Raw genomic sequence first — 19,558 nt, forward strand, 5'->3', positions numbered from 1 at the left:
TCTCAACCAACAGTTTCCTATCTCTGTAACGTGCTTCCCTCCCCCAGCGCCTCCTATCTCCCTTCTCTGCTTTATTTTTCTTCATGAGCATCATAAGAAATCGGAAATAACATACTTTTTACTTATTTATTTTAGTCCTCCCCTTCTCCTCTGCTCCTCTGTCCCTCTCCCCTCTACATATAAGTACTTTGGAAAGAAGGATTTCGTTGGCTGGGGTTCATTGCCATATATATATTCAATAAATACTAGTTGAGTGAATGAAATTGCCCTCTTTCAGTTGCTGGCATGATAGACATTATTCTAATTTCTTCAATAATAACATTAGCATTTAGCGTGTTCTTAATTTGTGCCAGGCAAAATGCTAGCACTTTACATATACTAGCTCAGAAACACCCCATAAGGTTGGTTTCATTCAGTCACTTCCACTTGAAAGATGAGAACACTGAAGAGAAGGGGAATGAAATCACTTGCCCACAATCATACAGCACATCTGGGATCTGGAATCAGCAGTTTGGCTCTAGAGTCTGTGAATGTCAGGACACTTCAGCATGAGTCCAGTGTTAAAAAAAAATAGATTTTACTTGATTTTCTCAGTTCCTCTCCCCTGAGACTTAAACTTGGTCTCCAAAACAAATAGCTCACCTTCTTTCGATTTCCTGCTCTGGTCCATCAATGCATCGTCGTGAACTCCCTCCCTCCTCTCCTACACTTCTTTCTAGGCTTTAATATAGAGCCCACATTTTACCCTCTAGAATTGGCAAATGGGAATGTTTTTGTAGGTCTCTTCTTATAACTTTTGTTACTGCCAGCTTTGTGAGTAGCTAGAGTCACCATTAGTTTTCTAGTTTGACTAGAAAGGTGATGAAAAAGACCTCTCTGGGGATAACTGGGCTGGATTTCAGCAAAACACATCACCCTGGTAGAGCTGCTCCTTGGTTACACAACTTCTATTCTCATTAGGCACCCAATGATCAGGGGTTGTTAAACATTTGGATTGTACCCCTCGGAGGAAATATCAAAATATCATTATTAGTCTGTTTACCAAACTAATAATGGATCCTGAGAGAATGGGATAAAAGTCAATAATCTTTTGCTTACGGCCTCGTTTGAAAGGGGCCATAGGCACCCTGTGGTCCCTCTGAATGTCTTGGATATTTAAGAACCCTGTGGGAAAATTGAAGCCCCATTAGAGCTGAAACCCAAAGACCCCACTACCTAGTATAGCACCAACACAGAGGCATGCACCAGGTGTTTAACAAATGCTTGTTGCCCAGATGAATAAATGAATTAATTCTTAACAGAGAATGGAAGGGATTGAGGACAAATCGCCCTGACTTTCCCACTTGGGCCACCATGTACAGTTGTGTATGTTGCACACTGCAAAACATCAGATGGCACCATTCACATAAATGAAGATGCAAACACAGAAGTCTGGCTGTTCCTCCCACCCCAGCCCCTGCCCAAGAATGGTAGTCAATCTCAAAGACGGCCCCAATGATGCCTGCCTCCTGGTATTCACACCCTGGTGTAGTCACTTGCCACATCCTACTAAGGTTGGTTGGTATTCCACTGAGATGGGATAGTACATCACTACTGAGATTATAAAAGACATTAGGGCTTCCATCTTGGTCCTCTCTGTCCCTCTGTCTCTCTCTCTCTCGTCACTCACTTCGGGAGAAGGTGGCTGCCATAAGGTGAGTGGCCCTATGGAGACACCCATCTGACTACAAACTGAGGTCTCCCCCTGATACCCACATGAGTGACCTAGAGTCCTTCCACCTTAGCTGAGCCTTCAGATGATGCCACCCCACTGGACACCTGCAGTGCAACCTCATGAAAGACCCTGAGCTGGAAACACCCAGCTAAGCCAGTCTTGAACCTTGAGATAATCAACGGTTTCAGGCACTAAGTTTTGAGGGTCATTTGCTGTACATCAGTAGGTAGTAGAGACTCACTTGAGTCTGCTACTTTTTCTTGCAAACATTCTCCCCGTCAGTCACAGCAGTGTGCCTCCCAATATCCTACACTGTTTAAAAACCCCTATTTTGCTGTGAGCAACGCAAGGGCAGAGACCAAGGATTATTTATCTCTGTGTCTACACTTTAGGATAAAGAGTAGGCACCCCATAAGGGCTGGTCAAATCAAGGAATATACCTGCTATTCAACTGCCATTTCCTCAATTTATGGAACTTTGGGAGGTAGGTTTCTTAGTGTGCTATGTCTTTTATTTCAACAATCATTTCAAAGAATACACGAGCTCTTTACTATGTCTTAGAAGTTCAGAAGTATATTAACGAATATTTTCCAGAGCTTTATGAACATTCTGGCCCTCTCAGCAGATTCCATTAAGAAAAATTATGGGGCTTCCCTGGTGGCGCAGAGGTTGAGAGTCCGCCTGCCGATGCAGGGGACACAGGTTCGTGCCCCGGTCCGGGAAGATCCCACATGCCGCGGAGCGGCTGGGTCCGTGAGCCATGGCCGCTGAGCCTGCGCACCCGGAGCCCGTGCTCCACAACGGGAGAGGCCACAGCAGTGAGAGGCCCGCGTACCGCAAAAAAAAAAAAAATTATGAAATCTCCTTATATGTGACCAAAATGAAGAAGATGCTATTTGCTCTCTTTATCTCATTGCTTTTTTCCCTGTACAGTCACCTTAGTACTACTTCAATGTTTGGAAGTGCATAATTTTTTAATAACAGCTTTATCAAGATATAATTCACTGAGTAAACAAGTCACCAATTTAAAATGCATAATTCCATGGTTTTCAGTATATTCACAGGAGGGCACAAGTTTTATGAATGGAGAAGAATAAAGATTCTTCTGCTCTCTTTCACTTGCTGTCTATTCTATTTTTCTACTGACCAGGGCTTACTATGAGGACCCCATAGGTAAGCTATGTCTTTGGGCTCTCTGGGATTAATATTCAAACCAGGGTCAAACAAAAAGTTACCATCATCAGAAAAGCCAAGGCCCCCAGCTGATGATTTATCTTACCAGCCTGGCTCTGTTCAGGCTGTGTCCTAGAACAATGGAGCCATCACCCATCCAATCCCCTGTGTCAGCTGAGTTTTCAGGGAAGCAGACCTCAGGATGAAGTTAGAAGTGCAAGAAATTTATTTATCTATGAAAAAAAAAAGGGAAAAGGGAGCAGAAGTAGGCAGGGAAATCCTTCAGGCTACAAGGCAGGGTTGACACCTGCGAAAGGAGAGGGGAAGGAAGGAGGTTTGGGGCAAGAAGAGCCTTGGACTGACTCTGAGGAAGTCTCACCTAGCCTAACAAAAAGCTCCAGTGCAAAGATCGTCCATAAAGCGGTCCCACCTTTGGCAGACATTACCAGGTCCTAGTGCTTCCATCACACTTGGTCCTTTGCAGAGACTGCCCAGGAAGAGCATGTCCTCGGTTCAAAAGGGGAGATGGGTCTTGAAGGCACAGCTGTAAGCTGTCAGCTAACTGAACTGCCCGCATCAGATAAGCAAGTTCTTGCTTGAAGAGTGACCCAAACCATGCATCTCCATAGATGTGCACTCCCCTTGCCTCTTGGTCATCAGAACTCCACATTCGTGAATATCATTTGACACTAGACTTCTATTTGTCCATCTGCCTTGGATTTGCTAACTTGCATGGCCTCCTCCACTCAAGTTATTGCTCACCATCTCCACCTAGGTTATAAACTCTGTTCCTTTGATCATAGCTGATATGTTGCCCCCAATTCTTCCATTTGCATTTGCTTAATAGTTGATTTGTTCAATCCCATGCTGTGCTCAACTTTCCTTAGACTGGCCTCAGCAAATCAGTACAAACGCCCAAGTTCTTCTGTGGTTTAAAGACAGAGCGAGTAGAGTATTAGCTTTCTCATTAATTCCTTTCATTTCTCTCCCTTTTAAAGGTAAGAGAAAGGGGCCCAGTGAAGGACACTCTGAAGAATATATAAGAATTCAAAAAGTTGGCTTCTTTTCCCCTTCTGACATGTTCCAACACTAAGGAGTTAGGCACTTGTAAGGAAGGTTCACTTGGAAGAGATAAATAGAGTTCTCTCTGCTTTTTTCAAAGTGAAGGGCAGACATCCACTCTCTCCACCATCTATAGCTTTTCCAGGGAAGCTCAAAACATGCTGCGTCTTAACCCACAAGTTCAAACAGGTGTGTGCATAAGTATCTTTATATGTAAAGTACATATACAAGTTAGTCTTAATTGGACTCTCAAAATGTATAATTAGCATTGAATGAGTAATAAAAGTTGCTTTGCAAATACTATCAGCAAGCCACTGAATATACTTTTTTCCTGATTTATAGACTAGAATTTCAGCAGTGAAATCTTATGGAGGACGACCAATCACATTGAAACTGCTAGATTACATGAGGACTTCTTTAAGTCCCACTACTTCGTAGTATAAATATCATACTGAAAAATTTTAAGTTCACTTAAAAAGGTGAGGGGAAGGGATAAATTAGGAGTCTGGGATTAACATACACACACTACTATATATAAAATAGATAATCAACAAGGACCTACTGTATAGCACATGGAACTCTACTCAGTACTCTGTAATAACCTATATGGGAAAAGAATCTGAAAAAGAATAGATACATGTATATGTGTAACTGATTCACTTTGCTGTGCACCCGAAACTAACACAACATTTTAAATCAAACATACTCTAAGATTATAAAAGACATTAGGGCTTCCATCTTGGTCCTCTCTTTCCCTCTTGGTTTTTTTTTTTTTTTTTTTCCTGTGTTTTTTCGGTACATGGGTCTTTCACTGTTGTGGCCCCTCCCGTTGCGGAGCACAGGCTCCAGACGCGCAGGCTCAGCGGCCATGGCTCACGGGCCCAGCCGCTCCGCGGCATGTGGGATCCTCCCGGACCGGGGCACGAACCCGTGTCCCCTGTACCGGCAGGCGGACTCTCAACCACTGTGCCACCTGCGAAGCCCCTCTCTGTCCCTCTTGACTGTTCCTCCCTTGTCTCTGCACCCCCTCCCTTCCCTGATTAGCAACTGTTTGAATTTGCCCTTTGGGACTCAGGGAAGGTCATGGAGGCTAGAGTCTGTTCCCTACAAACAAGAAATGGGGGACAGAGAGGCTTTTGTACCCAGGAGACCCACAGGGTCCTGCTTGGTTTCAGCGGTGGGAAGGATTTTGCAGGATGTCTAATCCAACCACTACCTTATGTAGAATTCTTTCAAAATAACTTGCTTGAATGTCTCCAAGGATGGGACCACCTACCTCCCCTGATAGCCAATCCCATCCTTGGACAGTTTTGACTCTCTTCACCCCTCAGTTGCTTCCCAATCCCTTTCTCATTCTGCCGTTGGAACTACAGAGTTATGTTAACAGCTCTTCTGCAAGAAAGCTCTTTCATTATTTAAAACTGGCTAACATGCCCCATGAGTTGTCTTCTCCTCAAGGAAACATCCACCTTTTCTCCGTTTGTTCATCATGTGACACAGGTTTGTGTTCCTGGACCATTTAAGTCACCCTCTTCTGAACACACTCTAAATTGCCTATGTGTCTATAAAAACATGTGGTCAGGAACTGAGCCCAGTATTCCAGGAGGAGTAGTCAGCTTAGCTGAGAGCAGAAGGAAGATATTTGTCATGTGCTATTTCCATCCCAGGAATCTCTGATTCCAAACTCCCACATGTAATGTAAATCCTTATGATACTTGAGGATATTGCTTTTTCAACTAAACACTAGAGTAGGGTCAAAAGAATTTTTAAAAAAATTTTAGGGAGACCCACAGCCCAGAAAACAATGTTGGCATATCAGTTCAGTACATTCTAAATCTTTCTCTCTCCAACCAGCGTGCACCCACTACTCCTCAGGCCTATAGAAAATAAGGTTGTCAGCCTTAAAGAATAGTGATAAATTTTACCTCTTTCAGAAACTCTTGCTTGGTTCTCTTAGAAATGTGTATTTAGGGGAGGGGTAAATTAAGAGATTGGGATTGACATATACACACTACTATATATAAAATAGATAACGAATAAGGGCCTACTGTATAGCACAGGGAACTCTACTCAATACTCTGTAATAACCTATATGGGAAAAGAATCTTAAAAAGAGTGGATAGATGTGTATGTATAACTGATTCACTTCACTGTACAGCAGAAACTAACACAACATTGTAAATCAACTATACTCCAATAAAAAAATTTTTAAATAAATAAAATATTTTTTTAAAAAAGAAATGTGTATTTAGGAGGAAAAATAAGGGGACTGTTGGCAGGTCAGAGTTGTGTCCTTCTATCCCAAGAATGTGGGGATGTATCCCTCATAGAAGATTTCAGGTGGGGTTTTTTAATTTGTTTTTGAAATTATGTTTCCATTTTGGTAGTAAAAACTATAAATTGATTTCTTTTGAAATTGTCAACCTGGGCTTCATCTCCAGAGCACACACAATTGCAGATCATTATTATTTTCAATAACAATTTGTTTTTCTTCCAGAAAGAAAAATGTGTTGGATAAATACATTTATATTTACATCTAGAACATGTTCTCGCAGAGCCATGAATAATTAATCCAAGCGTGGTTGACCACACAGTACAACTGCATTACACTCACACGACTAGCACTTTGTTGAGGAAACTTTTTCCCCTCCACATCACACATTCAACATTCCCAACATCTCCTATATTTTTATGTTTTTATTTCTAATAGCTGAGTTATATATAAACATGCCCTTATTTGGGTCATGTTTTAAAACACACTTCTTTACCTTTACATGTTCCTGAAATATATTGCGGTGAAATAAACCACTCCGAAAGTTGGTAAGCAACAACAATCGTTTCTTTTGCTCGCGGATCTGAAATTTGGCCAGAGCTTGGTGGGATGGCTTAACTCTGCTCCATGCGGTGTCACCTGGAGCAGTTTGACTAAAGGCTGGAAGACCTGCTTTCCTGATGGTTCATTCACATAGCTGGCAAGTTGCTGTTGGCTGTTGGCTTGGAGCTCAACAAGACTCCTGGGTGGGGACCTCAGTTCCTCCCTACTGAGACTCCATGGGCTTCTTGGCTCCCTCACAGCATGGTGGCTTGGTTCCAAAAACAAGCAACCCAAGAAAACCTGACAAAAACTACACACTCGTTTCTAATCTAACCTTGTAAGTCACAGAGTGTCATTTCTCCACATTGCATTCGGGGAAGCCATCATAAATCCACCCACGTTCAAGGAGATGGGAACTAAACATCACCTCTTGATAGGGGAGTGGAAATTTCTAGGTTTTATGAGGCTAGAGATATTGCTGCAGCCTTCTTTGGAATATACAACCTACCTCAGATACATCATTCCCTTTGTGTTGAATCATCTTTCCCTCTTTGTTCTCTGTGAAGCCCAGTGCATCCCTCACGGCTCTGCTCAGACATTACTCACGTCTACTGTGTCACCGATGTGCCTCATAGATTCGTCTACTGTTCCCCATTATACAATGTCCTGCAATTATTTATTTGTATCTGACTTGCCTGGTAGACGATCAGCTCCTCAAGAACCAGTACGGCAAGCACTGTCCATTGGCTCCCTGTCAGCCCTCACCAGCATGCCCAGCCACAGGTGATGAAGGCTTGATGGGTCTAGACAACCTCTCACCCCTCTAGCTGTCACTAATATTACATGATGAGTTCTGCCCTTAGAGTCAGCTCAGTGGGCTCCTATCTGGGCCACTGCTGCACACACAGCCTTGGTACTCAAAGTGTGGTCCACAGACCAGCAGCAGAGCATCCATCACCTGGAAGCTCATGAGAAAGGCAGACCATCATGCCTTACCTTAGACCTACTAAACCTACATTTTAACAAGATCCACGGTGATTTGTGTGCATATTAAAGTTTGAGAAGCATTCCTTTAGAGGACACCTCGGGCTCCCTTCAGAGGCGTCAGTGAGGCCAAAGGGATGTGCCCATTTGGAGCCCACGTTTCTGCTTCTAGACCGTGTCTCTAGGAAACAGAGCTGTGCGATTCCCCATCCAAATGGCTGGGAGAGAGCTTTTTCCCAGTAACTCTTTGGTCCTCTGCCCTGGGTCTGTGCTCCTAAAAGGGGACGTTGGTTTTTGTGTGCACAGCCCGAGGTTGAAGGTGTGACCAAAGGGAAGCTAGTTGTGATGGGGTGAGGGGAGAAGAAGTTGGAAGTTATACCCATGGGCTGGGACATGCACACACACACACGTGTGCGCGTGCAAAGCCCCTCATGGTGTAAGACAGAGCCAGTTCATGGAAGGAGAAGAGAGCAGGCTGTGGACTTCCATCTGTACCCTTGTCCAAGCTAATAGGGATACTCAATTTTCCATCCTCTCTGGTGGAATTTTGACAGGGATTACGCTGAATTTACAGATCAGTATGAGAAGAGCAATCTAGACAAGACAGTATTTAGCCTTCCAATCCATGAACGTGAACTGCCTTTCCGTTTATTTAGTCCTTGTTTCATTTCTTTCAGTGATTTTTTTTATAGTTTTCAGTGTCCAAGTCTTGCATTTCTTCTATTACATTTGTTCCTAACTATTTTACTCTTTTTGCTCTTACTGTGAAGGAATTATTTTCTTAATTTCAGTTTCTGATTGTTCATTGCTAGTGTATAGAGATATTAACTCTTGTTTACTGCTCTTGTAATCTTGTTAAAGTCCTTTATGAGTTCTGGTAAACTTTGGGGGTATTCCTTTGGATTCTCATATAGGATCATATCATCTGTGAATAAAGATAATTTTGCTTCTCTTTTTCCCAATCTGGATGCCCCTAATTTTAAAAGAATTTTTTTTTTTTTTTTTTTTTTTTAATTGCATGAGCTAGAGAAACTTCAGCGCAAGGTTAAATACAATTGCCCAAAGCAGAAATTCTTGCCTTGTTTGTGATCTGAGAAGGAAAACATTCAGTATTTTATCATTAAGTGTGATGTTAGCTGTGGGTTTTTTATAGATGTCCTTATCAGGTTGAGGAAGTTCTCTTCTATTCTTAGTTTCAGAGTTTTTATTATGAATGAGTGTTGGATGTTTGTCACTTTTCAAATGACTTTTCTGTGTCTGTTGAGGTGATCGTGTGGTTTTTGTCTTTCATTCTCTTAATCTAATACATTTTAATTCTCTCTTTCTTTCTTTTTTTCATTTAATATGTGCCTTCAGGAATGTTTAGGGCTTCCTGAAGTTCAAAGCTAAAAGCTGTTAAAGTTTCACTTCCTCTGTTTGTCTTGAAGGCCACTAACTTTCTGCCCTGAAATAAAAGAATGTAATTGTCAAATGTTACTGCCAGCCTCCTGCTGGAATAAGTCTAGTTTCTCTTCCCTCTCTTGAACTTTAAGTTATGTCAGGTCTTTGTTGAAATATTCTAAAAAAAAAATCAGACTTCCAAAGAACAGATGGGTATAAATTAATACAAAATTTAAACCCAGTCAGGTAAAAGCTACCTTCACACCACTTCCTTCTCTACGGATGCTTTTGCAAATCACCTGCAGGCAAAAGGAGAATAAGGTTCCAGAGACTGTTTGTCTAGAAAACAGATGTAGAAATAGAGTTGAGGACTGGAGGACAGCTATGAAGCTGTATAGATAAAGATTCTGGAAAGAATGTGGTTGGGTGAGCACTTTAATGAATGAAACTCAGATTCTTCATCCTGATAACAGCCAACATTTATGGAGGGGTCACTCTGTTTTGGGACAGTTCAAAGTGCTTTAAATGACCTCACTTAAATATCACAGCACACTATGAGGTGAGCATTGCCCCATTTTACAGCAGAGAAAACTGAGCCACGGTTTAACTGGGCACTTTTTCCAATGTTATGCATTTAGTAAGTGGTGGAGCCCATGTGTGAATCCAGGCTGCTTGACTTAAGCCTGTCCTCCTGATCTCTGTGTTATTCCAAAACATAGCAAGGGCAAGGTTAATACTAGGTTCCAGTACTTTGCAGCTTATATGGGGTAAAATTCCATCTCCCATATACAAAAAGACTCCATCCTTTACCACGCAGTCTGATGCTTACCATCAGAATTGATCCGTTGAGTTCAGTATCAAAAGTACTGTGTGTGTGTATGTGTAATAAGACAAATAACCTATTTAAAATGGGCAAAAGGTTTTAGCAGGTACTTCAAAAAAGAAACTATATGAATGGGAATAAAAAGCACATGAAAAATGCTCATTATCATTAGTCATCTGAGAAATGCAAAATAAAATCACTGTGAGATACCACTACACACCTATCCAAATGGCTAAAATTAAAACGGTTGACAATAGTAAGTGTTTACAAGGATGTGGAACAACTGGAACTCTCAACCATTGCTGATGGGAATGTCAGTGATACAATCACGTAGGACAACTGTTCAGCAGCTCCTTGTAAAGTTAAATACAAATTTACCATATAACACAGTAACTCCACTCCAAGGTTTTTATCCAAGAAAAATGAAACTATATGCCCAAGAAAGAATCATGCACAATAATGATAACAGCTTTGTTCCTAATAGTTCCAAAGTTGAAACAACCCAGTTGTCGCCCCATAGGAGAATGGATTAAAAAACTGTGATATATCCTTACACTCAATAACATGAATGAATATCAAAAGCATTCTGTTGAGAGAAAAAAAGTCAGACACAAAAAGTATCCATGGTATGAGTCCATTTCTATGAAACTCTAAGGCATGTAAAATTTATCTATAATGACCAAAAGCAGATCACTGGTTGCCTGGGGCTGGGAGGTCATGTGTGGGTAAGATTAACTGCAAATGGGCAGGAAGAAAATTTTGGGAGTGATGAGTAATGTTGTGTATCTTGATTGTGGAGATATTTGCACAGGTGTATATTGTCAAAACCCTTTTCAATGCACACTCAAAATGGATGAATTTTATTCTATCAAAGTGTAGTTCAAAAAAGTTGATTTAAAAAGAAAAACTAAACAGAAATAGACTTGCAGATATAGACAACAAACTTACGGTTACCAAAGGCGAAACAAAGGGGGAGGGATAAAAGAGGAATTTGGGATTAGCAGATACACACTACTATATATAAAAGATAAACAAGGACCTACTGTATAACATAGGGAACTATATTCAATATCTTGTAATAATCTATAATGGAAAAGAATCTGAAAAAGAATATATATATATTATATGTATATATATTTTTAGAACTGTATCACTTTGCTTAGTACACCAGAAACTAACACAACATGGTAAATCAACTATACTTTAATTTTTAAAAAATTCCTTTGAACGCCAGGACTATACATTAGCGTTTTTGTAAAAGCCATAATGCCAAACTGAATCACTTTGCTGTACTCCTGAAGCGTTGTAAATCAACTCTACTTCAAACAAAAAAATACATCAATTAAAAAAAGAAAAAAATATATTTAAAAAAAGCAAAACTATATGCACAATGAAAAATACCAAAATAGACATTTTTCTTGATTAACTTGTTGTTTGTTTTGCTCACCCAGAAAGCAGAACAGAAAAGGTTTTATGGGAAGAAGGGAAAACCTTGAGATAGGGTTCCTGAGATGCATTGCTCCAGCAGGATGGGTTTGGGAGACCTGCTGTCTTGGGGACATCATTCGGGTTTCCAGGTGGCTGGAGGGGAGAGCAAGGTTGACACGGGGTGACAGGGATGGAGTGGGGGCTAACTCAGACTGCCCAGACTTCCCTGGCAGTCCAGTGGAAAGGACTCCACGCTTCCACTGCAGGGGGCGCAGGTTTGATCCCTGGTCGGGGAACTAAGATCCCTCAAGTCCCCCAAGTTGCGCAGCCAAAAAAATAAGTAAATAAAAACAGACTGCCTGCTGTACAGTTGCCCCTGCTGGTATCTGGGGGAGAGCCATTCATTCTAGTGTTACGTTTCTACGGTAATTATTTTGTCTTTCATTTTTCAATTTGTTGAACTTACTCTCTTGAAAGGAGTGAGAAAGGGAAGGTCAGGAAAAACTAGAAAGGCAGAGTGGGATAGGGTGAGAGGCCCAGAAACATTCAGGCAATGACTGTTTAATTATGTTGTAAATAATTTACTGCTGAGAAAGAAGAATGGCAAAGCACTGCAAGCAGTAGGGAAGAGGCGGCTGGGATGCTTCCGAGGCCAGGAGAGCTGGTGTGCCACCTTGACTTAATCTTCGTATTTTTCTTTTTCCGAGTGTCAAATAGCTCTTGGAAGGGCTGTACCTCGGTTTATTTAATTTACCATTTATATCCTATATAACAAATCATAGCAACGGCTTTCAAACTTAAATGTGCACAAGACTCGTATGATGAAATGCAGATTCCTGGGCCCTCTCCCTAAGACTCTGCTTCCATGAGTTTAGGATCTATCTGCATTTTACCCTGTATGGTTTGGATACAATTTCTCCGCAAACTACACTTTGAAAAAGACTGATCTGGCAGATTTTAGGTGAGAATGAGAAAGCATCACTTTTTTTTTTTTTTTTAGTGATCTGCAAGTTTTTTTTTTTTAACTTTTATTTTTTGTTGACTATAGCTGGTTTACAATGTTGTGTTAGTTTCAGGTGTACAGCAAAGTGATTCAGTTATACATATGCATGTATCTATTCTTTTTCAAATTCTTTTCCCATGTAGGTTATTACAGAATATTGAGCAGAGTTCCCTGTGCTCTACAGTAGGTCCTCGTTGGTTATCCATTTTAAATATAGGAGCGTGTATATGTCAATCCCAAACTCTGGTTTTATCCCTCCCCCCAACCCTTCCCCCTGGTAACCATAAGCGTCATTTTGATGACTCTATTCACTCCTGAGAAAGGGAAGACAGAAATGACCAAAAGGAACATTAGATTCAGAAAAGCGTCAGTTATCTATTTCAGTAGGGTGTGTGTTTGCGCGTGTGCTTTAAGACAGAGCTGCGGGGTGGGGGGGGGTGGGGGGCGTGGCTAAGAGATATATTAGGAGGTTGGGGACCTTCTGATGTAGGGAACATATGCCTTGCTACTTATCACACTGACCCAGACCTGGTTTTAAGGTTTCTTCTCTTTACTAGCATATGCCTCAAATCCTTTTTCCCAAAGCCCATCCAATCGGTAGCAAATGTGAAGAATTTGCTGGCCTGTCCACCCTAATCCATCATAGTACAATACAAAGAGATGCAAAAAGACTGGGTGGATAAAGGAAATCAATACGTGTTTCCTGTTCTTTACCTTGAGATCCTTTGTCTGTTTTCAGGATGTCTTCAACAGAATAAAAAACAGAGCTCGAATTCCCAATCAAAATCAGATAAAACACAGGCGATAAGACACCATGTCTCTCCTTTCTGCAGACAAGAAATTTGAGTTATAACAGGGCCAAAGTGTCTGAGCCCAATGCAGTTTTTTAGTGATTAGAGGCTTTTGTGCTTCATAGTAATTTATAAACTTAATTATAAGCTATTCAGAAACAAAGCAAATATTCCAACAGTAGAATGTTAGCAAATTAAGCAAAAAAAAAAAAAAGTTATCTACAGATTACAGGTAATCCTACATACTTTCCAGTTTAGATTGTAACTTTCTTTTAAAATACCTGAATACTGTTAAACTGTAAGTACCTGACCAAATATCAATATATCTATGCTTTCCTATTGGGCAACATAAACAAAAAGTTAGTTCATCAGTAATTTCTAACCTGATGGCCTCATAAAACAGTGTTTGCAAAATGCTTTATAAATTGCCTTTACTTTAAATGGTCGATGATTTTTTAATAACTCATATTTTTAAAAAGTATATAGATCTCTTATCTAAACACTTAGAAAATTGCACACTTGGGACTTCCCTGGTGGTTCAGCGGCTAACGCTCCCAATGCAGGGGGCCTGGGTTTGGTCCCTGGTCAAGGAACTAGATCCCACATGCCACAACTAAAAGACCCCACATCCCGCAACTAAGACCTGGTACAGCCAAATAAAATAAATAAATAAATACATTTTTTTAAAAAAGAAAATTGCACGCTTATTACATAGATACCACACTTTTCCAAGTAAATTATAATAAGGATTAAGCAAAATAATCAACAGAGCATTTCATTCTCAGTATGACATCAAAGTTGCTACTTGGTATCATACCGAAGTCCTTTCTTCAAAATGGTCACATGGCAAAAGAGAATAAACCCTTTTCCTTAGTCTTTGTATAGAAATGTGTTCAGTCTTCTACTTGTAGATAGGATCAATAAAGTTATAGGAGACCCTAAGAAAAAAGGTGAAGAATGCTTCTTTACGGTGGGTCTAATAAAGCCGTTAGTCCGCCTAATAGCTCCCTTTTCATACCTGCACGTGGGTACCAACACTGAAGGGTGGTAAATCTTGGCTTCCTTTCGTTTTGTTTATCATTATAAAGTAAGGGTTGTACCCTCAACTAGTTGCCCATAAAAGAATGAATTGCCTAATACCCAGGTCCTTAAGGTGTTTCTCGTACTATGAGGGTCTCTCTCAATTTTAAAAGGTTGAACAAAAAAGTACTGTTTGGGAATGAGCTGTTAGCCTGAAAAGACTCTCCTTCACATGAGTCTTAGGTGCTGATAGAAGTCCCCTGATGAACTAAGTTAAAAATTTTAAAAGGAGGCAAAGAATTTTAACACGGGTAAAATGACTCTTACCGGGAGTATGACTCCACCAATACTTGTATTGGACAGCGTAAAAAGCTCTTTAAAATTACTTTGAAAAGCAATTCAGAAAGTTATTGCATTGAGGAGATGCATGTATAGTGCATACACTTACAAGATGAACTCAACTTTCTTAATGTTATGCCAATAAGAGTATGGGATTTAGGATAAGTTCTCTAATAGCAGCATACATGGATTGTAAAAGTGCTGTATTTCAAAAACTGACTTGGATGCGAAGATGATGTCCTCTAAAAAACCGTTGGATGAATCCAAGATTGGTTCTAGTCACAGCAATGATGCTATGTTTTGTTCATCTACATTAGGATTGTCCTGATCTAAAAATCATTGCTTGTCCTGGGGAGAAGGGGGGATATGTGTATTCTTTGTAAGCATTGGCTTGTGCGAGAATGTATCATCATGCTGAGAAAGGAGTGACTGGCCAATTTGATTACCTACTCCTCTTACTTTGGAGTACAGACTTGGAAGTAGAGCAGTCGGGCTCAGCTGCTGCCTGAGTAATTCCACCTGTGAGGTTATTAAAGGCTGATGAGTCCGGACTTTGGGCTGTGAGTTCTCCACCCACAGCCTCCCCCGTCCCTTTACTGTGTTAATGCACACAGGCTGCCCGCGTGCTTTCATCCCCAGTAAAACCAGCATCCATGTCTTTGTGGAAGGGTTGCCCCAGTGACTGGAATCCAACCTGTCTACACTTGGGGAGTCGGGATGCCTGGGAATGAGTTCTCCCTGATGGGTACGGCAGTATAAATATGGCAACTTCCTTGCCCCCTGATGGGGACAACTTTGACGAACTACCTATGCTGTCACCAAAGCTCCCCTGTAGAATTGAGCCAAAGTGACCAGCTGTAGGACGTTGTTCGATAGCCTTATTGACCTCATTCCTTTCCTGATCTCTGTTCTCTACTGGCTTGTTCTGGGAACATTTCCTAATAAATCACTTTAACACAAATCTTCACGTCAGGGTCTGTTTCTAGGGAACCCTTCCTAAGACAAGCGTTTCATGGCAGACCATTGGATTGCCTTGTCTGGGTCATTGGAGATCAGCCCGCACATCTGAATAAAATGGGTACCACCCCTGGAGCAGGAAATGAGATGGGCTCTCCTTTTATAGTGCATGCTGCCCAGCTCTCTCCTTCAGGACCTACACACTCATTTCCCCAGCTGTTGGGAAACTCAGCAGCTCACATCCTTCTCTGTGAATTGCCATTAGCCAAAGGACCACCCTCACGGCCTGGCTGTTAGACGTGGGAGTTCAAAGGCCAGGCCCCCTTGTCTCTAGGTGGAACCACTTTGAAGAGCCATCCCAATTTCAGAGGTCCTGGGAAATCGGCTGGTGACCCTGTTGGGATTCATCGTAACCCAATTTCTCCCTCTGCTCCACCCTGCTTTTCTTCTCAACGGCATTCTTCCATAAAACTTTTGCTAGTAAATCTCTACCTCAAAGTTTGTTTCTTGGGGAAACTGACCTAAGACATTCTTCAACCCAGAGAGGGAAGAAAGTCCTGAACCCCAAGGTTTAGAGATGTCTGAAAGCAAAGGCTCAGAGAAGTGGCTTGCCCAAGATCACGGGGCTGGTAAGGAGTGACAGAGCCTGACTCAAACCATCTGGGTTTGAACCTGGATCCTTTTCCATTTGCACATAAAACACCCAGAATATGTGGCTAAATTTTTGTTTCGAAGATCAGTCATGATTTGTTTTTATTTTCATTATTTAATAGTATATTAAAATATTTTATTTACTTGTTTTTATTTTCTTCTAATGAAACCCAGTACTGACTAAATACTCTTCAGGATGATGGAGCACATGAACCTCTTCTCTACCAAGTACACTTCTCTTGACTTGTGACTCTCACCAAGATTAAAACAGGCGTCTTCTGGTGGTCAAGACTCAGAACATGCAGAGCAATACAGTGTGCTCTTAGGATAAGCTTCTATAAGTTGAGCTGAACACTGTGGGTGAACACACACACGCACTCACACACACTCACACAATGGATCCTCTCTTCCCTTCACCACCTCATGTTGGAGTCTGTCAACCTAGGAGCACACAGGACTAAATAAAAAATGTTCATTAAGTTATCTATTGTGACTAGCTGCGCTATGGCTGCAGAAAATAAATAGGATTATGCCTGGTGTTTTGCCAGATATGACATAGTATTACTTAAAAGAAAAACATAATCTCCTCTGCTGTGAAGCCTTAGAATAAAATAAATCCCAAAGAAAGTGTTCTTGATAACATTGAAAACTAGGTCTACAATATTTTATGGATGTTTATTAAATGTATTTCATTAGTACTGTCGAGATGGGAGAGGAAGTAGTAAAAGGGAAAAATGAAATGTGGGAATACAGATTGGATAGCAAGAATGAGAGAGTGAGACTGACCAAGACGACATACATGCTGTTGATTGGTTTTCCCCAATTTAATTGATTTTCTGACCTACCGTGGCAATTCTTCTATCTTGAGTTTATGGACATAGAGATGACAAAGTTCGGCCATTGTCCAATAGAACTTTCCTACATCTCCCATATCCAATGTCTCTAGCCACATGTGGTAATTGAGCACTTGAAATGTTACTAGTGCAACTGATGAGCTAAACGTTCATTTTAATTAATTTAAATTTAATTTAAATAGCTACACGTGGCCAGTGACTATGCCCTGGACAGTGCATCCTACAATTATATGACAAGTGAAAATTTTGTTTCTTAACATTTACGGTCAGAATTCCTTTTAGGTATGAAAATGTCTTTCTTTGGGATGACCTATGCTAAGCCCATTGGGATATGTTTTCCATTTTATATGTATTAGCTTAGTTAATTCCCAGTTTAACTCAATGAGATGGTTACTATTATTAACCCCATGTCAGAGGCAAAAAGTCTGAGGAACATAGAGATTGAGGAATTTGTCGAGTCACATAATAAGTAGAGATCCAAAGATATGGCCTTTGGCAGGTGTTAAATTGTCATGGTAGATGGACAAAGGGCTCGGCATGAATTAAGGAAAGGTCCGAAAAGATGTAAGCAGAGTAGGAAGATGGAGAGAGTCTGGACTCGGGTAGAACGCCCATGGTGCCACAGGGAAGGGACTAGAGCTGTGCTATAAACATGGTAGCCACTAGCCCCATGTGGCTATTTAAGTTTAAATACATTAACATTAACTCAATGTCAAATTCAATTTCTCAGTCACAGTGGCCACATTGCTAGTGCTCAAAATCCACCCGTGGTAGAAATAGGGCATCTCTATCACCATAGAATGTTCTATTGGACAGAACTGAGTCAAAGGATAGTTCAGCATGGCTGTATCTCCTGACCATGGAGGTGGTGAAAACACTGATGTAAGGGAAACATCTCTTTCATCTTTCCCCAAATTACCGGCAAAGGCTATTGATTTCATGAATGCTCTGTAGGAGTAAGTGTAAAAAAAGTGTAAATTAGGAAAGGGCTACATTTCTTGCCTTGTCAATATGACATGGCATATGGATTGTATTTCAAAAGTAAGAGGTTGGAGTCTAAGATGGTGACGTAAAGTTGCAAATAGTATTGTTGGAGTGAGAAGGGGGCTTGAACTCCCATGAACTGTGGAGTTAGGAGAGTGCTGGTGGTTTGAACCAACTTTTACTAAGATTTGTGGATACCATGGCCTTCCTTCCTTCAGCTGACAGTATTCATATGACCACACATGGTGTGAAGAAGAGAATTACATTCTACTCTGTTCTTGATCTTGGAGTCTTTAAAACATTAGTTGAGTTTTTCTGAAAGCCACACTTTGTGGTCAGTTTGTATCTATCCATCCCTTTATTGATTTTAAGTCACCACACAGGTGATATTCCTGGCTCGAAATAGAAATGGTGGTTAGCAATCTAAGGGCAAAACACTGTTTCAAGCATCTTATATGTATTAAATTTATTGAATTCTCAGATAAACTCAGTGAGATAGTTACTGTTATCCCCATTTTAGATGCAATGACCTAAGGCACAAGAGATTAGGCAAGGTAACTTGCCATGAGTCACATACTAAGTAAGATAGACAGGATTTGAATAAATCTGTCCCTAGACGTCAATAAGGGTCTTTCATATGTTGCAATACGCAGATAACCAGAGTGCCTTCCGGTTTGTTGTCTTGGCCCCTGAATCTCACGCTGTGTGTTATCTTCATGGGTACTTCATGGCAAGAAGAGCCAGCTCTGGGGGTGACTCTAAGATATGAATCCATGTGCCTGTGACCTCTGGGAGTGGAATCGCAGAATTGAAGAACTTCGGCGACATCCTGAACTTTTTGTAACTCTGAAGGTACCAACCTCTACCCTTTGGGTGGAAAATAGAAGTATCCCTGACCAGCTGTGCAGCTTCTAAAAGAACTGGCTGCCAAGCTACTGAGAGTATCTGGATGTTCTCTGAACATCTGGTTGGCACCAGATGAGAACAAGGGGAAGCAATATGAGGAATCTATAATTAATTGCACATTATAAACTTGTAGAATGGTAGTGCTGAGATGAACTTCAGTGGTCACCTGGGGCAGACATTCTCAGTGGCTGGGCTGTAGACCATGTCTCAGAATCATTCAGGAAGAGTCTTAAGCATGCAGAGGCCAGGTCCTACCCCCGGAGACTCTGGTTCAATAGGTCTGTGGGAGGAGACCTAGCGTTACAGAAATTAGATGGATAATATATGAACCGCCAGAACTGGGGCAGTAATTACATTAACGACCTTCTCTTCTCTCTCCACTTGGCAGGTAATGATGCTGCAAGACAGAACATTTTACTGACTGTAAATCCTGTACTTTAAAGAGATGCCCATGAAAAAAAAATTCATTGGTCACTTTTGGAGGATGTTAGAGAAACAAATCATTTTAAAATCTGCCAAATAAAGGGGGAAATCATGTATTCATCCTGCTTTTCATTTACCAACATTATCAGGAAAGCTAAATCGCTATTTAGGGACAATTTTTGTTTACAGAAGTATTGCCTGTAGTAAGTAAAGGAAGAATGTCAGAATACCACATTCTGTCACTCCTAATG

This window comes from Aethalodelphis obliquidens, unplaced genomic scaffold (assembly GCF_003676395.1).
Source record: "Aethalodelphis obliquidens isolate GAN/ISIS:26980383/991018 unplaced genomic scaffold, ASM367639v1 scaffold56, whole genome shotgun sequence".
Classification (NCBI taxonomy): domain Eukaryota; kingdom Metazoa; phylum Chordata; class Mammalia; order Artiodactyla; family Delphinidae; genus Aethalodelphis; species Aethalodelphis obliquidens.